The sequence below is a fragment of the Typopeltis vanoorti genome, chromosome 4 (assembly GCF_054136105.1).
Source record: "Typopeltis vanoorti isolate ZY-2024b chromosome 4, IOZ_Tvanoo_1.0, whole genome shotgun sequence".
Taxonomy (NCBI): Eukaryota; Metazoa; Arthropoda; class Arachnida; order Uropygi; family Thelyphonidae; genus Typopeltis; species Typopeltis vanoorti.
Genome location: NC_143552.1, coordinates 120,044,198 through 120,059,684, shown reverse-complemented (window position 1 = coordinate 120,059,684; position 15,487 = coordinate 120,044,198). Strand labels below are relative to the sequence as shown.

At 34.4% G+C, this 15,487-nt stretch overlaps 1 protein-coding gene across 1 annotated transcript in view; it reads left to right on the top strand.

Annotated features, from left to right (window-relative positions):
• Positions 1 to 4,014: 4,014 nt before the first annotated feature.
• The window catches only part of LOC150107643 (zinc finger protein castor homolog 1-like), a 252,159-nt gene continuing 240,686 nt past the window's right edge, over positions 4,015 to 15,487 (top strand). Inside the window, exon 1 of the mRNA XM_090392151.1 lies at positions 4,015 to 4,102. The gene's annotated coding sequence lies outside the window, so the exon portion shown is untranslated. The remainder of the gene's footprint in view (positions 4,103 to 15,487) is intronic.

Genomic DNA, 15,487 nt, shown 5'->3' with positions numbered 1-15,487 from the left:
GTGTGTGTGTGTTCACTAGCATTTATGGATTATCCTCTTCCTTCTTTCTAAACAAAAGAAATACCGTAGAAGTTGTTCGACTTTATAGACTTTTATAACACTTTCTTGAAACCCACCTTAATCTCATTAGCAAAAAAAAAAAAAATTTTTTTTTTGTATTATTCGTTTTTCTCATTTATGTGCATGAGAGGAAACGTTAAATAGGGTGGGAGATTCGCTTGAACGATCTCCAAAAGCTTGTTAAAGAGACCTGTTAACCCCCCAAATCACCCACCCTTTTTTTTTTTTTTTTTTCCCCTAGCGATCTTGTGCTTACCTGATTATAAAGAGCCATTGGCATAGGCGTGGTACGTAGAAAAGTGTGCCTTGAGGGAAAATACTGTCAGTAACGAGAGGAAAAAATAACTATTTTCTCCCCCCCCCCACCTCCCCTCATGGACGGTGCGTATCCCAAGTGTGGTATTTCTTATGTGGGAGGGATCGCCAACTGGCAGAACTGGTCAAACCAGAGTGGCAAAGTATATTTTACAACTTAATACTTGAAATAAAGAATGATTTCGGATCGAAAGGGTTAGATCAACGATGCCTCAAACTGTCATTACTCTCTTTTATCTCATTTTTACTTGGCAATGCTAAATCCCACGTTCTTTTCTTCATTTTATTTTATTTTCGTTAGTTTTTCTTTACTTTGAATACACTCGACGGTCAAAAATTAGTGTTGTCCTCTTCCTAACTAACATGGCCTTCGTTTGTTGTATTTCGTTTTGTATATAAATTGGTTAAACGGAGTTGGAGAGATTGACGGCATACATTTCATTACCACTGCATTGATAGGAGCTCAAAATAAAATAAATTGACTTTAGCTGTATAACCATCTTTAAGATTGATTGGTCTGGTGTACGCCCAGCGAAATCTAAAGGTCATTTCGCAGAAGGGAAGAAAAAATCATGGTCTCGCTATAAATATTTTAGTGATAAAAAGTGGTTTCTAATTTAAAAGAAAAGGAGGTGATGAAGATAATATCGAAGAAAAAGTAGAGGAATGGGAATCATCGGCAGGTCGTATATGAATGCGATATGTAGAAGTAATGCAGGAAACCATAGCAACACTTTAGGCCTTTAGTTTCTTGCGTTTGACTAAGAAAGTAAGAGAAAGAGGTGGGGGGGGGGGATATGTGCATGTGTGAAAGAGGGAGCGGGAAGCAACAATGAAAGAGTTAGAGAAGAGAAAGAATTAATAGATGATAGCGGAGGAAGAACAAAACAAAAATGAAGGCGAATGAACGAATGCCAAACAAAACTATTTAGAAACAATGAACGAATAAGAGGAGAAAAAGAAGAATAGAAGATAGAATAATTCGAGCTGATAAAAGAGGTAAAAGAAAAGAATAATGAATCAAGAGAATGATCGAATCAGAATGAAATCATGTGACACGAAGAAAGAGAACGGGAATGACTGTAATAAGAGAGAATAGATTGAAAGATAAAGAAATGAAAGAATACGATGAAAGAAATCAGATAGACAGGGAAAAAAAAAAGAATGAGCGTAAAAACTAAAGGAGAGAGAGAGAGAGAGAATGTAAAATTATGACATGAACTAATATGAGAGAAAATGAAAGAAATAGAAATAGTGAAAGAATAAAATAGAAAGAGAGAGAGAGAGAATGAAAGACAGTCGATAATAAGAGATAATAATGCAAAATTATAAAAGGGAATGTGAAAGAAAGAATGAAAGAGTGAACTTTTGATGATAAGAAACAGTGAAAGAGAGACAACAGAAAAAAAGTTATCTCTGCCGCAATGTTTTCTTTCCTTTCTCTCTCTCTCTCTTCCTTTCTGTGTGTTTTATTTAATTGTTTCATCGTCTTTTCCTTGACATTTTCATCCGTTCTCTTTTTGGCATTACGATGGTGTTGAATTCTTCCTAAATCTACTCCGCCATCACTCATTCCTATTAACTGTTGCCTTCACATGTGAACACACACAGAACTTTAACCCGATCAACGTCAAAGCTCCAAATGAATGCAGTGGAGGACACAAACCGACTGATCCATCAGTCCGACGCACTTCATTGGCCCCGAGAATTAACGGTCGCTTAATAGAAGAATCGTGACCAATTCACACATTCATACATCTTTGTCTGAAGATGGGATTTTGTTGAGTGCTAATAATTCCTCGGGTTCACAGCAAAGGATTAAAGCAGATAAATATATAAATGCATGTAGGAAAACCCTTAACGGAATGAACCACGCCCATCGGAGACGAGGGGTAATTTTCCGCAAGTCATCCTCTTTACAGACCATTTAGCTGTTGTATTAATTACCCATTCATCACGTGTGACACTCTATTAAAGCCGATTTCTGAGCTACCGGCCCATCCACGTGACCTACAGAAGGTCCTGAAGGGCTCCCCATTATGACCTACACCTGCTAACTATGAGGGCGGACTGCACTTTCAAATTTTCGCTCTCATCCGCCCTTTCTCCTCTGGAGGCTGGACGGGCACGTCAGAATATATAAATCATTGCAAGAGAGATTGGAAAGGTGTTTGCCAAAGATTTCTTCTTGTAATCCTCCTTGGTGTGGAATAATATCCTGTCAGAAGTAGTTGGCACTAGGAGACAGAAGTGATGAAGGATGGGACCTTGCCGTTGGCCTGTTTATAAGAAATGTCAGTTTAGGATAACAAGAATAGGACGTGGATTTCGTTGTTAATTAGCTCTTCACATTTCTCTGCACTCTTCGTTTTATCTTTCTCCATTTGATGCTAACATTCGTTCTAATCGCAATGTTTCAAAAGATGCCTTTGATGGTTTTCCTCCAGAACCAGTTTCTATTTCTATCGTTCAATATTACAAACAGGCTATCCTGTTTTGGAATAATGAATGATAGTGGAAAGATCAAGGACATCAGGTAAATTATTAATGGCTGGAAATTGGCCACAAATCTATGCTTATTTAATTTTACAGAGGTATGATCAAAACAGTGTTAATAGTAAAACTGTGGTATGGATAGTTGCTTCCTTTTCATTGGTCAGAGCTGCCTCTGATAAATGAAACAGTTATCACTAGTCGGCCAAGAAACCCTGGCTAAAAAAAGTTTTTTTTTTTTGTTGTTGTTGTTGTTGTTGTTGAGTTGGTTAAAATTGTAGAGCTTCCCTCAGACAGAGGTGAAAATATTCTGTTAAACACGACGTTTTCCCCTTCAAAATTGATCACGTGACATTTTCGAACATAACACATTTTTAAGGTCTTTGCTGCTTGAACTTTAATTCTAAATAAGACCGATCGAAATAATTCTGACACAAATAAACAAATTCAGTAGAATGTGCAGGAGCATTGTCATGGTGAAATGACCATTCTCTGGTTATCCACTTTTATAGAAATTCCTGTTCGAATAGATATTCTGATTACCGAAAAACGATGATCATAACTTCTGTCATTGCTAACTAAATCCCGCGCTGCAGCTACCAATCACTTACGCCAGCAGTTGAAGAATATCTAGGAAGCTTTCTCATTCAATAGATGCTCATTCATGATGAAGATTTAAGTCATCACCATGGATGAGGTCTCTATACAAACGTAGAGATTTTGTAATGGACTACGAACGGCTAGAGTAATGGAAGAAGACCAAATTTGTTTATACATTACATGTACCATGCAACTAGGCAGTCATCTACAAATGAAAAAATTTGAATTTTTTCATTTGTAGATGAAAAATCTACAAATGAAAAATTTGTAGATTTTTCATTTGTAGATGAAATTTACAAATTCGAATGAATTGTATAAATCATTCGAATTTGTAATTCGAATGATTTATACAATTCGAATGATTTGTATAAATCATTCAAATAATAGTTATGACAAAATAATAATAATAATAATAATAATAATAATAATAATAATAATAATAATAACTTATGGATGATAGGGATAAGTTTTCTTCTTTCCTTTTTTTATATGCTATGTGCAGAAAAAGAAAGAAAAAGTAAACTGAGGTAGTAAATATATTTTTGCAGAAATATCCAGTTGGAGGTAAACAGGATATCTAGTGAGAAGAGGATGGTTATATTCGACCGGAGTCTTGTCCTGCATCCTTCCACAGGTAAGCATCCCGTTCATGCTCTGAAATAAATTTCTGTTTATTTGACTTCAGTCGATTGCTCTACAGATCTGGAATTCTCTATAAATGTGTTGATGGATAATACTTACCAAGAAGAATCCTGTTCTTTTGCTAAATATAGTTATGTAACTCGGTTTTTCTCTCTTTACTACATATCTAATCCGTTTCTGTTTTCTTTCCTGTCTGTTAATTCTCTCCCCTTCCCCTAACGGATCTTTCCGCCTATATGATTTAAACCGTTGTAGCAGGTTGTTGATTATGTAAGAGATGAGCGTCATAGACATAACGACTTCCGCCCCCCCCCCTCTCTCTCTCTCTCTCTCTCTTGCTTTGTGTATGTGTGTGTTTTCTTTGTGCTTTCTTTTCCTATCGCAATGATTCATAAACACGTTTATTCCTGGTTTAATTTGCCAGTTAAGAAAACGCGATGATAGGTGAAGAAGGGATAGATTTTGTTCTTTAGAGCCCTCCTCCACTATTAGCGGTTTGTTTGGTGAGCCTTTTGCACTTACGCCATTAGATCCGACTTCGAAGTCCACTTAGGTAGTTGACTTTACCAGACCTGAAACCTTTCGGTTGTTGCGTTTTTCATTTGGAATAAAATCAACATCGTCAAACACATACTGCTACGCCCCGCGATACCATACCAGTAGAAGGTGGCTTCTCTGTGTAATCTTAATGAATTAATTTCTTCTACAGAGAAGCAGAAAATTAGCTTTAGTGAATACAAAGATATTTCTGCTGTCTACCTATTATATATAGAGTCGTTGCTACGCATAAGATCAAAAATAATTCAGCGCTTGCTTTCCCCCCCCCCCCCCTTCAGAATTGACGGTTGTAGCTATTAAAATTTACAAAATCCTAGTTAGATTTTTGAACTCTGTGATACTCAGTTGGATAAACAGCTAGTATAGCTGTAGTGGAAATTAGCAGTGACATAATCATAATAAAAAAAATCTGTTTTATGAAAATATGTCTCACTAGTTCCTAGTAGGAGTTTGGTCAGATCCCCTCCCCTCCCACACACGCACACACAGTTACTTAGGGTTGGTAGAGTGACTAATGTCTTAATGAACTCAAGGTTCAGGACAGAGCCTCCGTAGTCTCACGCGAGCAGTTATACCACCACCACAACACCGAGAGTTTGAAAAAGGCAAAATTAAAGGCATTTAGAATACCTATATACCCTAAATTAAAAACATTTTATTACAAGGTTTACCACGCTTGCCTGCCCACCAGATTATGGTGCGCATACAAAGGTATTCCACTCCAAGCCCCAGCCAAATGCTACTTCTGCCCTGAACCAGAAACACTATATCACATAATGTTATACTGCCCCCACATCTCTCCAATATGGAACACTGTTCAGAAATTCATAAAACACAAAGAACTAAAGGGCGGAAACATAACAATAACCGAAGCAATTATAATTATAACAACAATGTACTCCATCTGGACATACAGATGTGACAGAATTTATGGAAGAGATACAGGCCCAGATATAATGCAAAAACTCAACAAACAACTAAAGGAAATCATAACAGACACAATAAACAGAAAAAAGATAACAAAACACCGATGGCGAAAGACAGGCCTTATCTCTGAAGAATATGAAGAAAACATGCAAATAATGGAAATAAAAGACCCACCATAAAGAAAAAAACATGAAAAGAAGCCAATACAATTCACTCTGAAAGGAAAAATAATGGAATAGAAAACTAAACACATAATGTAAATATGTATATATAAGTGTAGAAATATTGTAGAGTAATGAATATATCTATTTGCATAAGAGGAAGTATATGTCTTATAATTTTCAGATAAGGTAAAAATATTTTAATATTTCAATGGATGTTAATTGGCAAAATAACTGCCCAAAAGATTGCACAGGACCTCTAAGTGAAAATAGATATTGGGCATGTTATCATGTAAATGAAAATTGTTAACTGAAATAAGCATGCCATGTACTTATTGCATATATGTAAATAGTTCGTCCGAATGTACATAGATGCTTTTGAGAAAATAAAATATTCAGTATAGACGAAGCCCTTGGGTGGGAAAGACCTGGGTTCGATTCCCATCAGTAGTGTGAGGTATACTTTTATCTGGTCTCTTTCGACTAAATGTGAGTTAGCTGGTCTCATACGGAGGTGTTTTTTTTTTTTTTTCACTCCTAGAAAAAAACAGGCAAACCTGCTCCTGAACACACATAGATTACAATCATGAATACGTCCCAGTCATATGCCGGTGCCGAGCCCGGATAAAATTGGGGGAGGGGGGGGAAGCAATGGTGAACTACCCTGTAAAAATCTCACTAGGAACACTTTGTGCTCAAGGCCTACAAAGTTACCTACGGTCGAAAACGACTGAAAGGGAAATCCAGGAGGAGGTATGAACATCGATAATTTCAGGCCCGAGCTACTATTATTGGCGTAATAGACTGAATGAAGTTTTGATATTTAAACCAAAAAATAAAAATCAAATAGTAATCATTATTACGTACATTTCGCAACATTCTTTTCTCCTATAATTGGCCCATCCATGCATCTCTAGTACTCAATAATAGCATTAGTCTGACTGGATAAAAGTTATCGCGATTACATAGAAACTGTAGTTACAATTTTTAGGAAAATTTGTCGAGTTATTTTAATTTAAATTTAAATTAGACCATCTCTTCAACATTAGAACTACGAGAATTGTCTAAACCCTCTCTCTCTCTCTCTTGTTATTACCATTAATAACCCATCCTATGAGATATGAACAATGATGGGAAGTGCTAACGTTATTACTGTATTATTATTTATAGAAAGATCGATTTTATTAGTTTAATATGAATTCTCGGAAATAATAAGATTATTAACAAGAATATAAATAAAATATAAGAATATATCTTTATATAAATAAGAATAACTGATAATTATATATAATTAAGAATAAATAATAAAAAAGTCTTACTGAAATATTAGTACGAATGAGACAGTTGAAACGGAAACGGAAACTGCCCAGTTTCCGTTTCCGTTTATTTATTTTTATTCCGTTTATTTATTTAATGCATTTGACAATTTTTCTAATTAGAAAAATTGTCAAATACATTAAATAAAGTAAAATATTAATGTTATCTTATGTCAAAGCAAGCTAGTGATTTTTAGTATTGTGACTTCCCCCCCCCCTTCAAAGTAGGTTTTCAAATAACTGTGTAAATGGATCGCTACACGAAATAAATAAATGCATGTAAAATCAGGTGGCTTTCATAACCGTACACAAGGTACAGGTAATAAATATTTAAGAAACATCTGTTACAGATGTGGGACGATGATAGAGTTTATATGAATAATGGAAGCATCTAATACACGTGGAAGAATTAGGGTTAAAAATATAAAAATAGAATGGGAGTTGGTTTGAATAATTTCACGATGCCTTTATGTTAAAGAGTTCTGATCTGTGACAGAAATGGATGAAATTTGGTAGTGGGAAGTACTTTCTTACAAATTTCAAGTTTTTGTCCAAATTCGGCATCACATAAATTAGGTTACTTCTGCATAATATTATAAGAATATTATATTTTTTTAAATAGATTTAAAATAAGTTTACGTTTGTGACGCCCTCTGTTAAAGCAGATTTAAGAGGGAAGTTATTATAATTAGCAATTAAAAATCCGACACTTGTTGCTCTTTTTTTTTTGTGTCATCTCTTGTCGAGGTTCTCAGCGATGCATCATCTTCCGGATACCCTCGAAGTAAAGTCTTCCACTTTGCTGTGTGAACTAACACTGTTTGCTAAACGGGAACTCATCATCGTAAAAAGAGCTTCCTTCGCTATAAAGATTTAAGTGCCAAAAGAGGAAGAAGAAAAGTCAGACGATTCCAAGTCATGAATAGGGGGGACAATAATATTTGATCGCAAAGGTAACTTAGAAAGCAGATGTTGTGATGAACAGTCTTGTTTGGACTTTTGGCAAAACAAAGAGTCAAAATAAGCACTCTTTTCATATCTGGAAAGACTTATTTCATCAGTAACCACATGACTAAGTCAATGTATAATCGATTGAAAAACAGTAAATAAAGAGTCAAAATAAACAATGAGTGAAATAGTCTTAAAATACATGGAAAGATGTTGCTTATTTCGTCGATGACCACGTGACTAATGCAATGGATAATTAATTGTAAACAAAATACCAGATTGAAAAATGCAAATCAACAATGAGTCCAAATAAATAGCTTTTCCAATACATGGAAAGGTGTTTATTTCGTCGATCAACACGTGACTAAGCCAACAAACAGTCGATTGATTGACAATACTAGATAAAGAATTGTAATAAACAGCGAATCGAAATAGTCTTTCCAATACGTGGAATGATTTTGTTTATTTCGTTAATGAGCACGTGATTATACCAGTGGACTCATTTGAAAACAACACTAGATCAACTGTAGTGAAGAAACATACATTTTTGTATTGTTAATGAATTTGTTGTACAAATATTCTGTTTCAACAATACCCAAGGGAGAGATCTGATAACCAATAGAAATTCGGTCTCCTGCAACAATAGATTGCAATACTGTTGCATTAATCTACTGTTGTAACTAAAAATGATTTTGCTGTTAAAAACACAACACTTCTGTTAGTCACGATAAAATAATAATAAAATAAGTGACCTAGTTTTCCACTATTTTTGATCTAACTACTACTAATGTTGCAGCTAAAAATATCGATCCATATATAGATTATAGTTTGATATCCAATTTTGCTTAAAATGAATTCCATTATTCTAAATTTTAACAGATCTCAACGACATAATGTAATCTAATGTATTTTTTAATATCTCATTACCGTTCACATTTTTTTTTTTTTTTTTACTTTTTCTTCTTTAATGAGCGTTCTTTTGATGCTAGTGACTCCTGAATCATTTCCAAGTACCGTAGATGTTCGGTAATCCCTGGTTAGTAATCAAGATCCTTTTCACATTCCAAATAAATATACAGCGGTCACTTTGATTGCTCAGAGACCTACCAAGGTGAAAAGAACGGCACAATTCATCATTTGAAATAATTTTCATTTCGACATTGATGGCACTGGCAGTCAAGCCGTGGGCTACGGGACCAATAAGATTTTAACGATCGGCGAAACATTTCATTTTGTTGTTGTTGTTTTTTTCAGTAGAGGTCGCTGGTGTCAGAATGAAGACAAGGGAAAAACAAGATGTGAAGAATATTTAAATCAATTTGTAAAGGAATATTATTAGATTAAAAATTCGCAAGAAGGGATCGTAGTTGAAAAGGGGAAACAAATTCAGAATGTTTTGAATATCTCGAATTTAAACAAACAAAAGAAAAATTAACAACTTTGAAAAAAAAAATCGAAAAGAAATTTTTAAAACTTTTTTTAAAAAATTATTATAAACATTTCCGATAAATAAAAAATTTAATTAATTTTAAAAACTCTACTTATTCCATTAAAAATCCACACGAAGAAATAAGTTGAAAGTGGAAAGAATTCAGAATGTTTTATAAATCTCGATATTAAAAAAAAAATTCAAAATTAAATTTTTATAATTTGAAAAAAAAAAAAAATATCGAAAAATATTTCTGGCAAAACTAATCATTTTCATTTTCGCGAAATAATCAAAAAATTTTGCGCTGTTAATTTTTTTTAAGAACAGATATTTATAAACACTTCCGATGAATTAAACGTTTTAATAATAAATTTAAAAAGTTTTAAATTTTGGAAAGTTAACATTGCCGAGAAAAAAAAAAAATTGCTATTTTAATTTTTTTTTAAATTCGTGTACCTATTATTATCTTAGAAATATTCCTCGTAAAATGTCTTATTATCGCAAGTCTTTAAAAAAAATGTGTTAAATATTAAAGATTTTGCGTTTTAAAAATGTTAATCGCCACAAGTAAGAGCTTTTTCTTTACGTAATTCCATGTTGAAGTAATTCAGCGTTCACTTTTAAATACAAGCTCAGATTTATTAGTATTTCTGTTTAACTAGTCACAAGATAAAATTGCGAGGTTACTTTACTATCTCACGGGTCTTCGGCGGATTTAACTGCAGTATTTGGGCCTCTAGCATTTGCAGTTCTTCGCCTTGGCACGTGTAATTTGGTTTGACGCTAAAAGTCGCCATAAATTGCGCTTAGAGGCTGCCCGATAACGTTTATGATGCCGGTTATAAAAGAAAGCGCTGTGTTTAGCATTTCCACTCTGCTCTGTTTTCTTCGTCAGGTATATACACACACATGGATCGTTAACGATCTTGCCTTTTTTTTTTTCCCTTCTTTTTTCCCCCGTTGCATGCATGTGGCTAAGGCCAACTACAGAGATGCCTCAGTGTATCCGAATAGGCAGAATGTGTTAGTAATGAAATTGTATTCCAGTTCCTTATTTGTTTGAGGAATCACTCTTGATGAATTCTCTACTCTTCTCAGACATTTAAAAATTTTCTTCTTTCTGTTTTTTTCCCCTTCCGATTGTTTTTTTTTTCTGTGAGAATTTTATTGTTTTTCATCTTCCTGTTCTTAATGTATTTTTAAATATTTTTCGTCCATTTATTTTCTAGAACAATTTTAATTCTCTCTCTCTCTCTCTCTCTCATGATTTCTTAGTTTCTCTTTCCTTCTTTCTTTCTCTCTCTCTCTCTCTCTCTCTCTCTCCCTCCATCTCCTTTTCCTTTTATTTTATTTCTTATTTTCCTCTCTCTCTCTCTCTCTCTCTCTCTCTCTCTCTATCTATCTATCTATCTATCTATCTATCTATCTCATGATTTCTTGGTTTCTATGTCGTTCTTTCTCAATTTGTTTACTTTCTTTCTTTCCCCCTCCCCTCTCTCTCTCTCTCTACGTTTTTAGATAACTTTGTACCTTCGAATTTTTTCTTTTCTTTTCTTTACCCCCATATTTTCCAACACGACTCTGAACAGACGAATTTTGATGAAATTTCACATTTAAGATCTCCAACCTTATTTGTCTTGGTCGAAATTTAAAAAGTTGTGTAAGCTAATGCGCGCTTTTTTTTTTTTTAACTCAATGCGTTGTGATAAAAAAAAATACCAGTCGATGGGTGCATTTCAACATGATGCACAACAATTAAAAAATGACAAAATTATAGTATTGATACACTCTCCAAGATGTTCAACGTTCAAATAGATAAGAATGCTGATGCATACTTGTTATGATTGTTTTAATAAACTAAATAATTGAAAAATAAAAAAAAATTAAAAAAGGAGTAGGAAGAAATAAAGAAATCATAAATTATATAAACTACGGGGTGTCAATTACGGACATCGTTTGACTCGATAAATAACGGATAACACTGCATGTTTTATTCAATATTTATCTATTGTTATTGTTCTAAAAATTATCTGTTGTTGTATCTATTGTTTCAGCATTGATCTCTTATTATTTTTCATGTTCATCGTAGCCATATAACAATCGCTCTTTCGAGAAAGATTTCAACAATGATCACACAGTTAAGCCAATTCAACAACCAGTTAGAATACAACGATTAATATTACGTAATAATATTATATATACATACAAATAATACTTAATAATACTGTTTATACATCACCAATAGAGCGTTGTCGCAACCTCTTTTTCCAAGATTCTTGCGGTTTTTGATGTACGTGCAGTTATGTTCCAGCAAATCAACAAAAAATTTGACTGCTGCTGTAGATATTTAATAGATGAGTATAACTGTATCTGAAGAGGTACCTTGCTCTCAGTTAAGAGGACTACAAACTATGTACATAACAAATAGTATTTTTCCCTCCCTTTACTGAGATGAACAATGTAGCTATAATAGGTTCTGTTGGCGTATACCGCGTTGCTGAGTTGTTTGTGTTTTCGCGTTTGCACAATATCATTAAGAAATGTTGCGTACTCAAGAATGAAATAGGCGATATTTTAGCGCTTCTAAGCTTTACTGTGTGTACTTGAAGAATTGATAGTTTATTAATCGCAGTCTCATTATTCTAATAACGATTGAAATACTTAACAAACTGGATAAATCAGCAGTAGTCGTTGAAATACATATTTTATCGTCTCACAAAAAAAAAAAAAATCTTTTAAGTTCTACTGTTTTTAACATATGTACGCGACACTAACGGATATCCATTCATAAAGGAACTCATTTACAGAGAAATATTTAAGGATGCATTTTCAGTAAATGCAAAACAAAATAAAATTTTATCCTACGATCTATGCAATAACTGTACATTTTTAAAAAGCACTATCCTATCTATTCGCATCCTCCATTAAAATCCCCCCCCCCGTACACGCAATATCGAACAAACAACTTTGGCATGGGGCGACCATCGTCTATTGGAGGCTCCCCCATATGAAAGACTCGCTCTCGGTGCAGGGAGCGTTTAGTGTTTCGACAATGGACATTTGGATCACAATGACAATACTGGGCGTTCTGCCTGTTAAATTTATGATTATACAGCTTTTTTATTATTTGGAAAGTCGTGGGATCCGACTATTCCCATAGTACTTTTTTTTTTACGTCTTTCCCTTTCCCCCCTCTTTATGAAATGTCATGACTGGTTGGTCTTTCCCTAAAACTTCCCACCCCTTCTGTATATCCCCCCTTAAGTCGTTGTCATGTAAACGACCCTCATCTACACTACACCACGACACCTTGGATGTGTTGCGTTAGCATGGCCCATCCATAGAAACGATAGCCCGTTTCATAATGGGGTGCCATCACTATCCCTAGACGAAGCGGTACAGTAATAGAGAAGGGGGGTAGAGAATACCCCCCCTTCGCTCGCGCGAATAAAAATAAGGTTACGCTTGCTAGATCGAATACTCCCTTCCTAGAAAGCAGAAAGGACCTGCATAAATTATGGGCGTAAGAAGGTTTTTATGGGAGACTTCAAGGAAACAGCTGCTCCTTTTAAAAATCGCCCGTTTTACTCTGTTTGTGAGTATTTGTAAGAAGAAGCCGCGTAAATCAGTTGGAATGTCCACGCTGGCGACAAGGATGAAAAAATATATATAAGAGAAAAAAAAAAAAAAAAGGCCTTCCCCTCCCTCAGGGTTTTTTGGTACCTTAAGATAGAGCGGGCGGTTTGGGAGGAAGCCTTTTTTTTTTTTTTTAAATCTTATGAATAGGATTAATCTTGTTGAATATCAGCTTCATTGTTAACAGAAGCCTGCGTCAGGCAAGATCTACAATAGGCCCTAGGTGCTGTTATCCTTGTCTGCTCTCTGTCTTCTCTACCCCCCCCCCCCAGCTCTCATATCGTTTGCTCCTTTTAAATGCCGTGGTTTTAGGCCTAAATATGAATGGTTAGTTACGAAATAATAGATAATGTAAACATACACACTTTCAGTCGATATTTTCACTATATATATATATATATATATATATATATATAAATCGCTTATAAAATTATATCTATTGAAAGGCCACAGCCTATGCTACAACGTTTTAAAAATATTATTTTATAAGAGATTTTTTTAGCAATTTTTATGTTCTATGTTTTGCAAGCCTATAATGAGTTTAAATGATTGCGGGTGGAAACGTGTTCATACTTGTTTTCTAAATCGCAAACTTGACGATGAAATCAAAACACAGTCTAAATTGGTATTTATCATATAAACCACCAAAACGAGACGTAAAAAATTTTTTTTTTCTTTGCATCGCAAAAAATCCACTAGCTTGATTTTTGAAGCATTTTTTTCCCCATTTCAAATTTACTGAAATGTTGAAGCAAATATGGACCTAAATAGTTCTATATCCATTTACGATATAGGCGATAGTGCTTTATGATGTGCATAATAAATATTTTGGTTAATGTTATTTAAATATATGCTAATGCGATTTTGCAGGTATTAATTCAGTTGATATTTGACTGACTATTGGTAGTATGAAAACACACAGAAAATTCCCCATTGGATTCATTGGAGAGATTAATTTTAAAGAACAGTGATACCGACAGTGATTTCCTACATTCATAACAGATAACATTCTTCTTCGTTTTTAGAAACACGGGATTTTTCATCCCAAATTGCTTCGGTCTTAACTCCGAAAACAACATCTTCTTTTTCTTCTTCTTCTCTGTGTTTAAGGACTATGCCCTGTCAAGTATTGCTGGTTTCTATAACCTTAATTTATTGGCAATGGGCAGGTCATATTGCAAGAAGTGACACTCGAAAATGGACCAAGTTATCTGAATAGTATCCTAGACCTAGAAAGCCACAGGAAGACCAAACAGACGGTGGGAGGATGAGATTAAAGAGATGGCAGGAATTCGGTGGCATAGAAAGGCTCTAGTTAGGAATGAATAGAGGACTTTGGGGAAGGCCTTCGTCCGGCAGTGGATAAACAATGGCTGATGATGATGATGATTTAGGATAAGGTGTTTAGTCTTATGCTCACTGAAATAGTTTGTCTGTAAACTATGTGCAATCTTCTGACCAGACTCTCTCTCTCTCTCTCTCTCTCTCTCTCTCTCTCTCTCTCTCTCTCTCTCTCTCTCTCTCTCCCTCTGATACGACTAACTCACCTTTTATAAAGGCTCTTCATGTCCCAGGTCGACTGAGCTACAGACGCCCAGTAGTACTCTTTATTATGTTTATACTAAAACACTGTTTCACAAAGTTTTGTACGCGTGCCCCACCCCCTACCCCAGAGGTTCACGAGAAGTCTTTAGTGGATATGAAGTACTTTTTTTTTTTAATTTTGATTACCTTTTTATTGCTTTTATATTTCTGTCACTGTATTGTCACAGATAAGTGCAGATCTATTCTATAATTAATGTTTCCATAACTAACAAAAAAAAACCTAAAGAAAATTTTAAACAAAATGTATTTATTACTATGTCTGTTTGCATTAAAAGTTTAAATTCAAATAGTTCAAACCACGCAATCGAAACTGTTTGCTAAATTTGAAACATTCGTATCTTAAGTTGTAAAGGTCGTTAACGATCATATCACCGCCCGTGAATGTGTCACAAGTTGTGACGGATGTACACGTTATATACGTGAATCTCAAAAAAAAAAAAAATGTTGTACTGATAACATAAGCAACCCTCACGCTGCTATCCATGTATATATAATTAAACAAATATTTTACATTTCAGCTCTAATCAACATTAAGTACACAGGGTTTTTTTTTTCTTCCTTTTTTTTTCTTTCTTGACTGATCGCGTGCTCTGAAATGTGCATCCGATTTAATGAGAACCAGTTAGCTAAGCCAGATAGTTTACTTGTGTGGAACCCCCCATCTAAAAATTCTAAACTTAGTCCAGTCAAAAACCAACATCTAATTTCTTGTGACACAGATATGTTGATTGCGATTACAAAAAAATAGAACATCAACTTACAAATAGCTTCTAAACATTCGCCATCATATTCCTAAA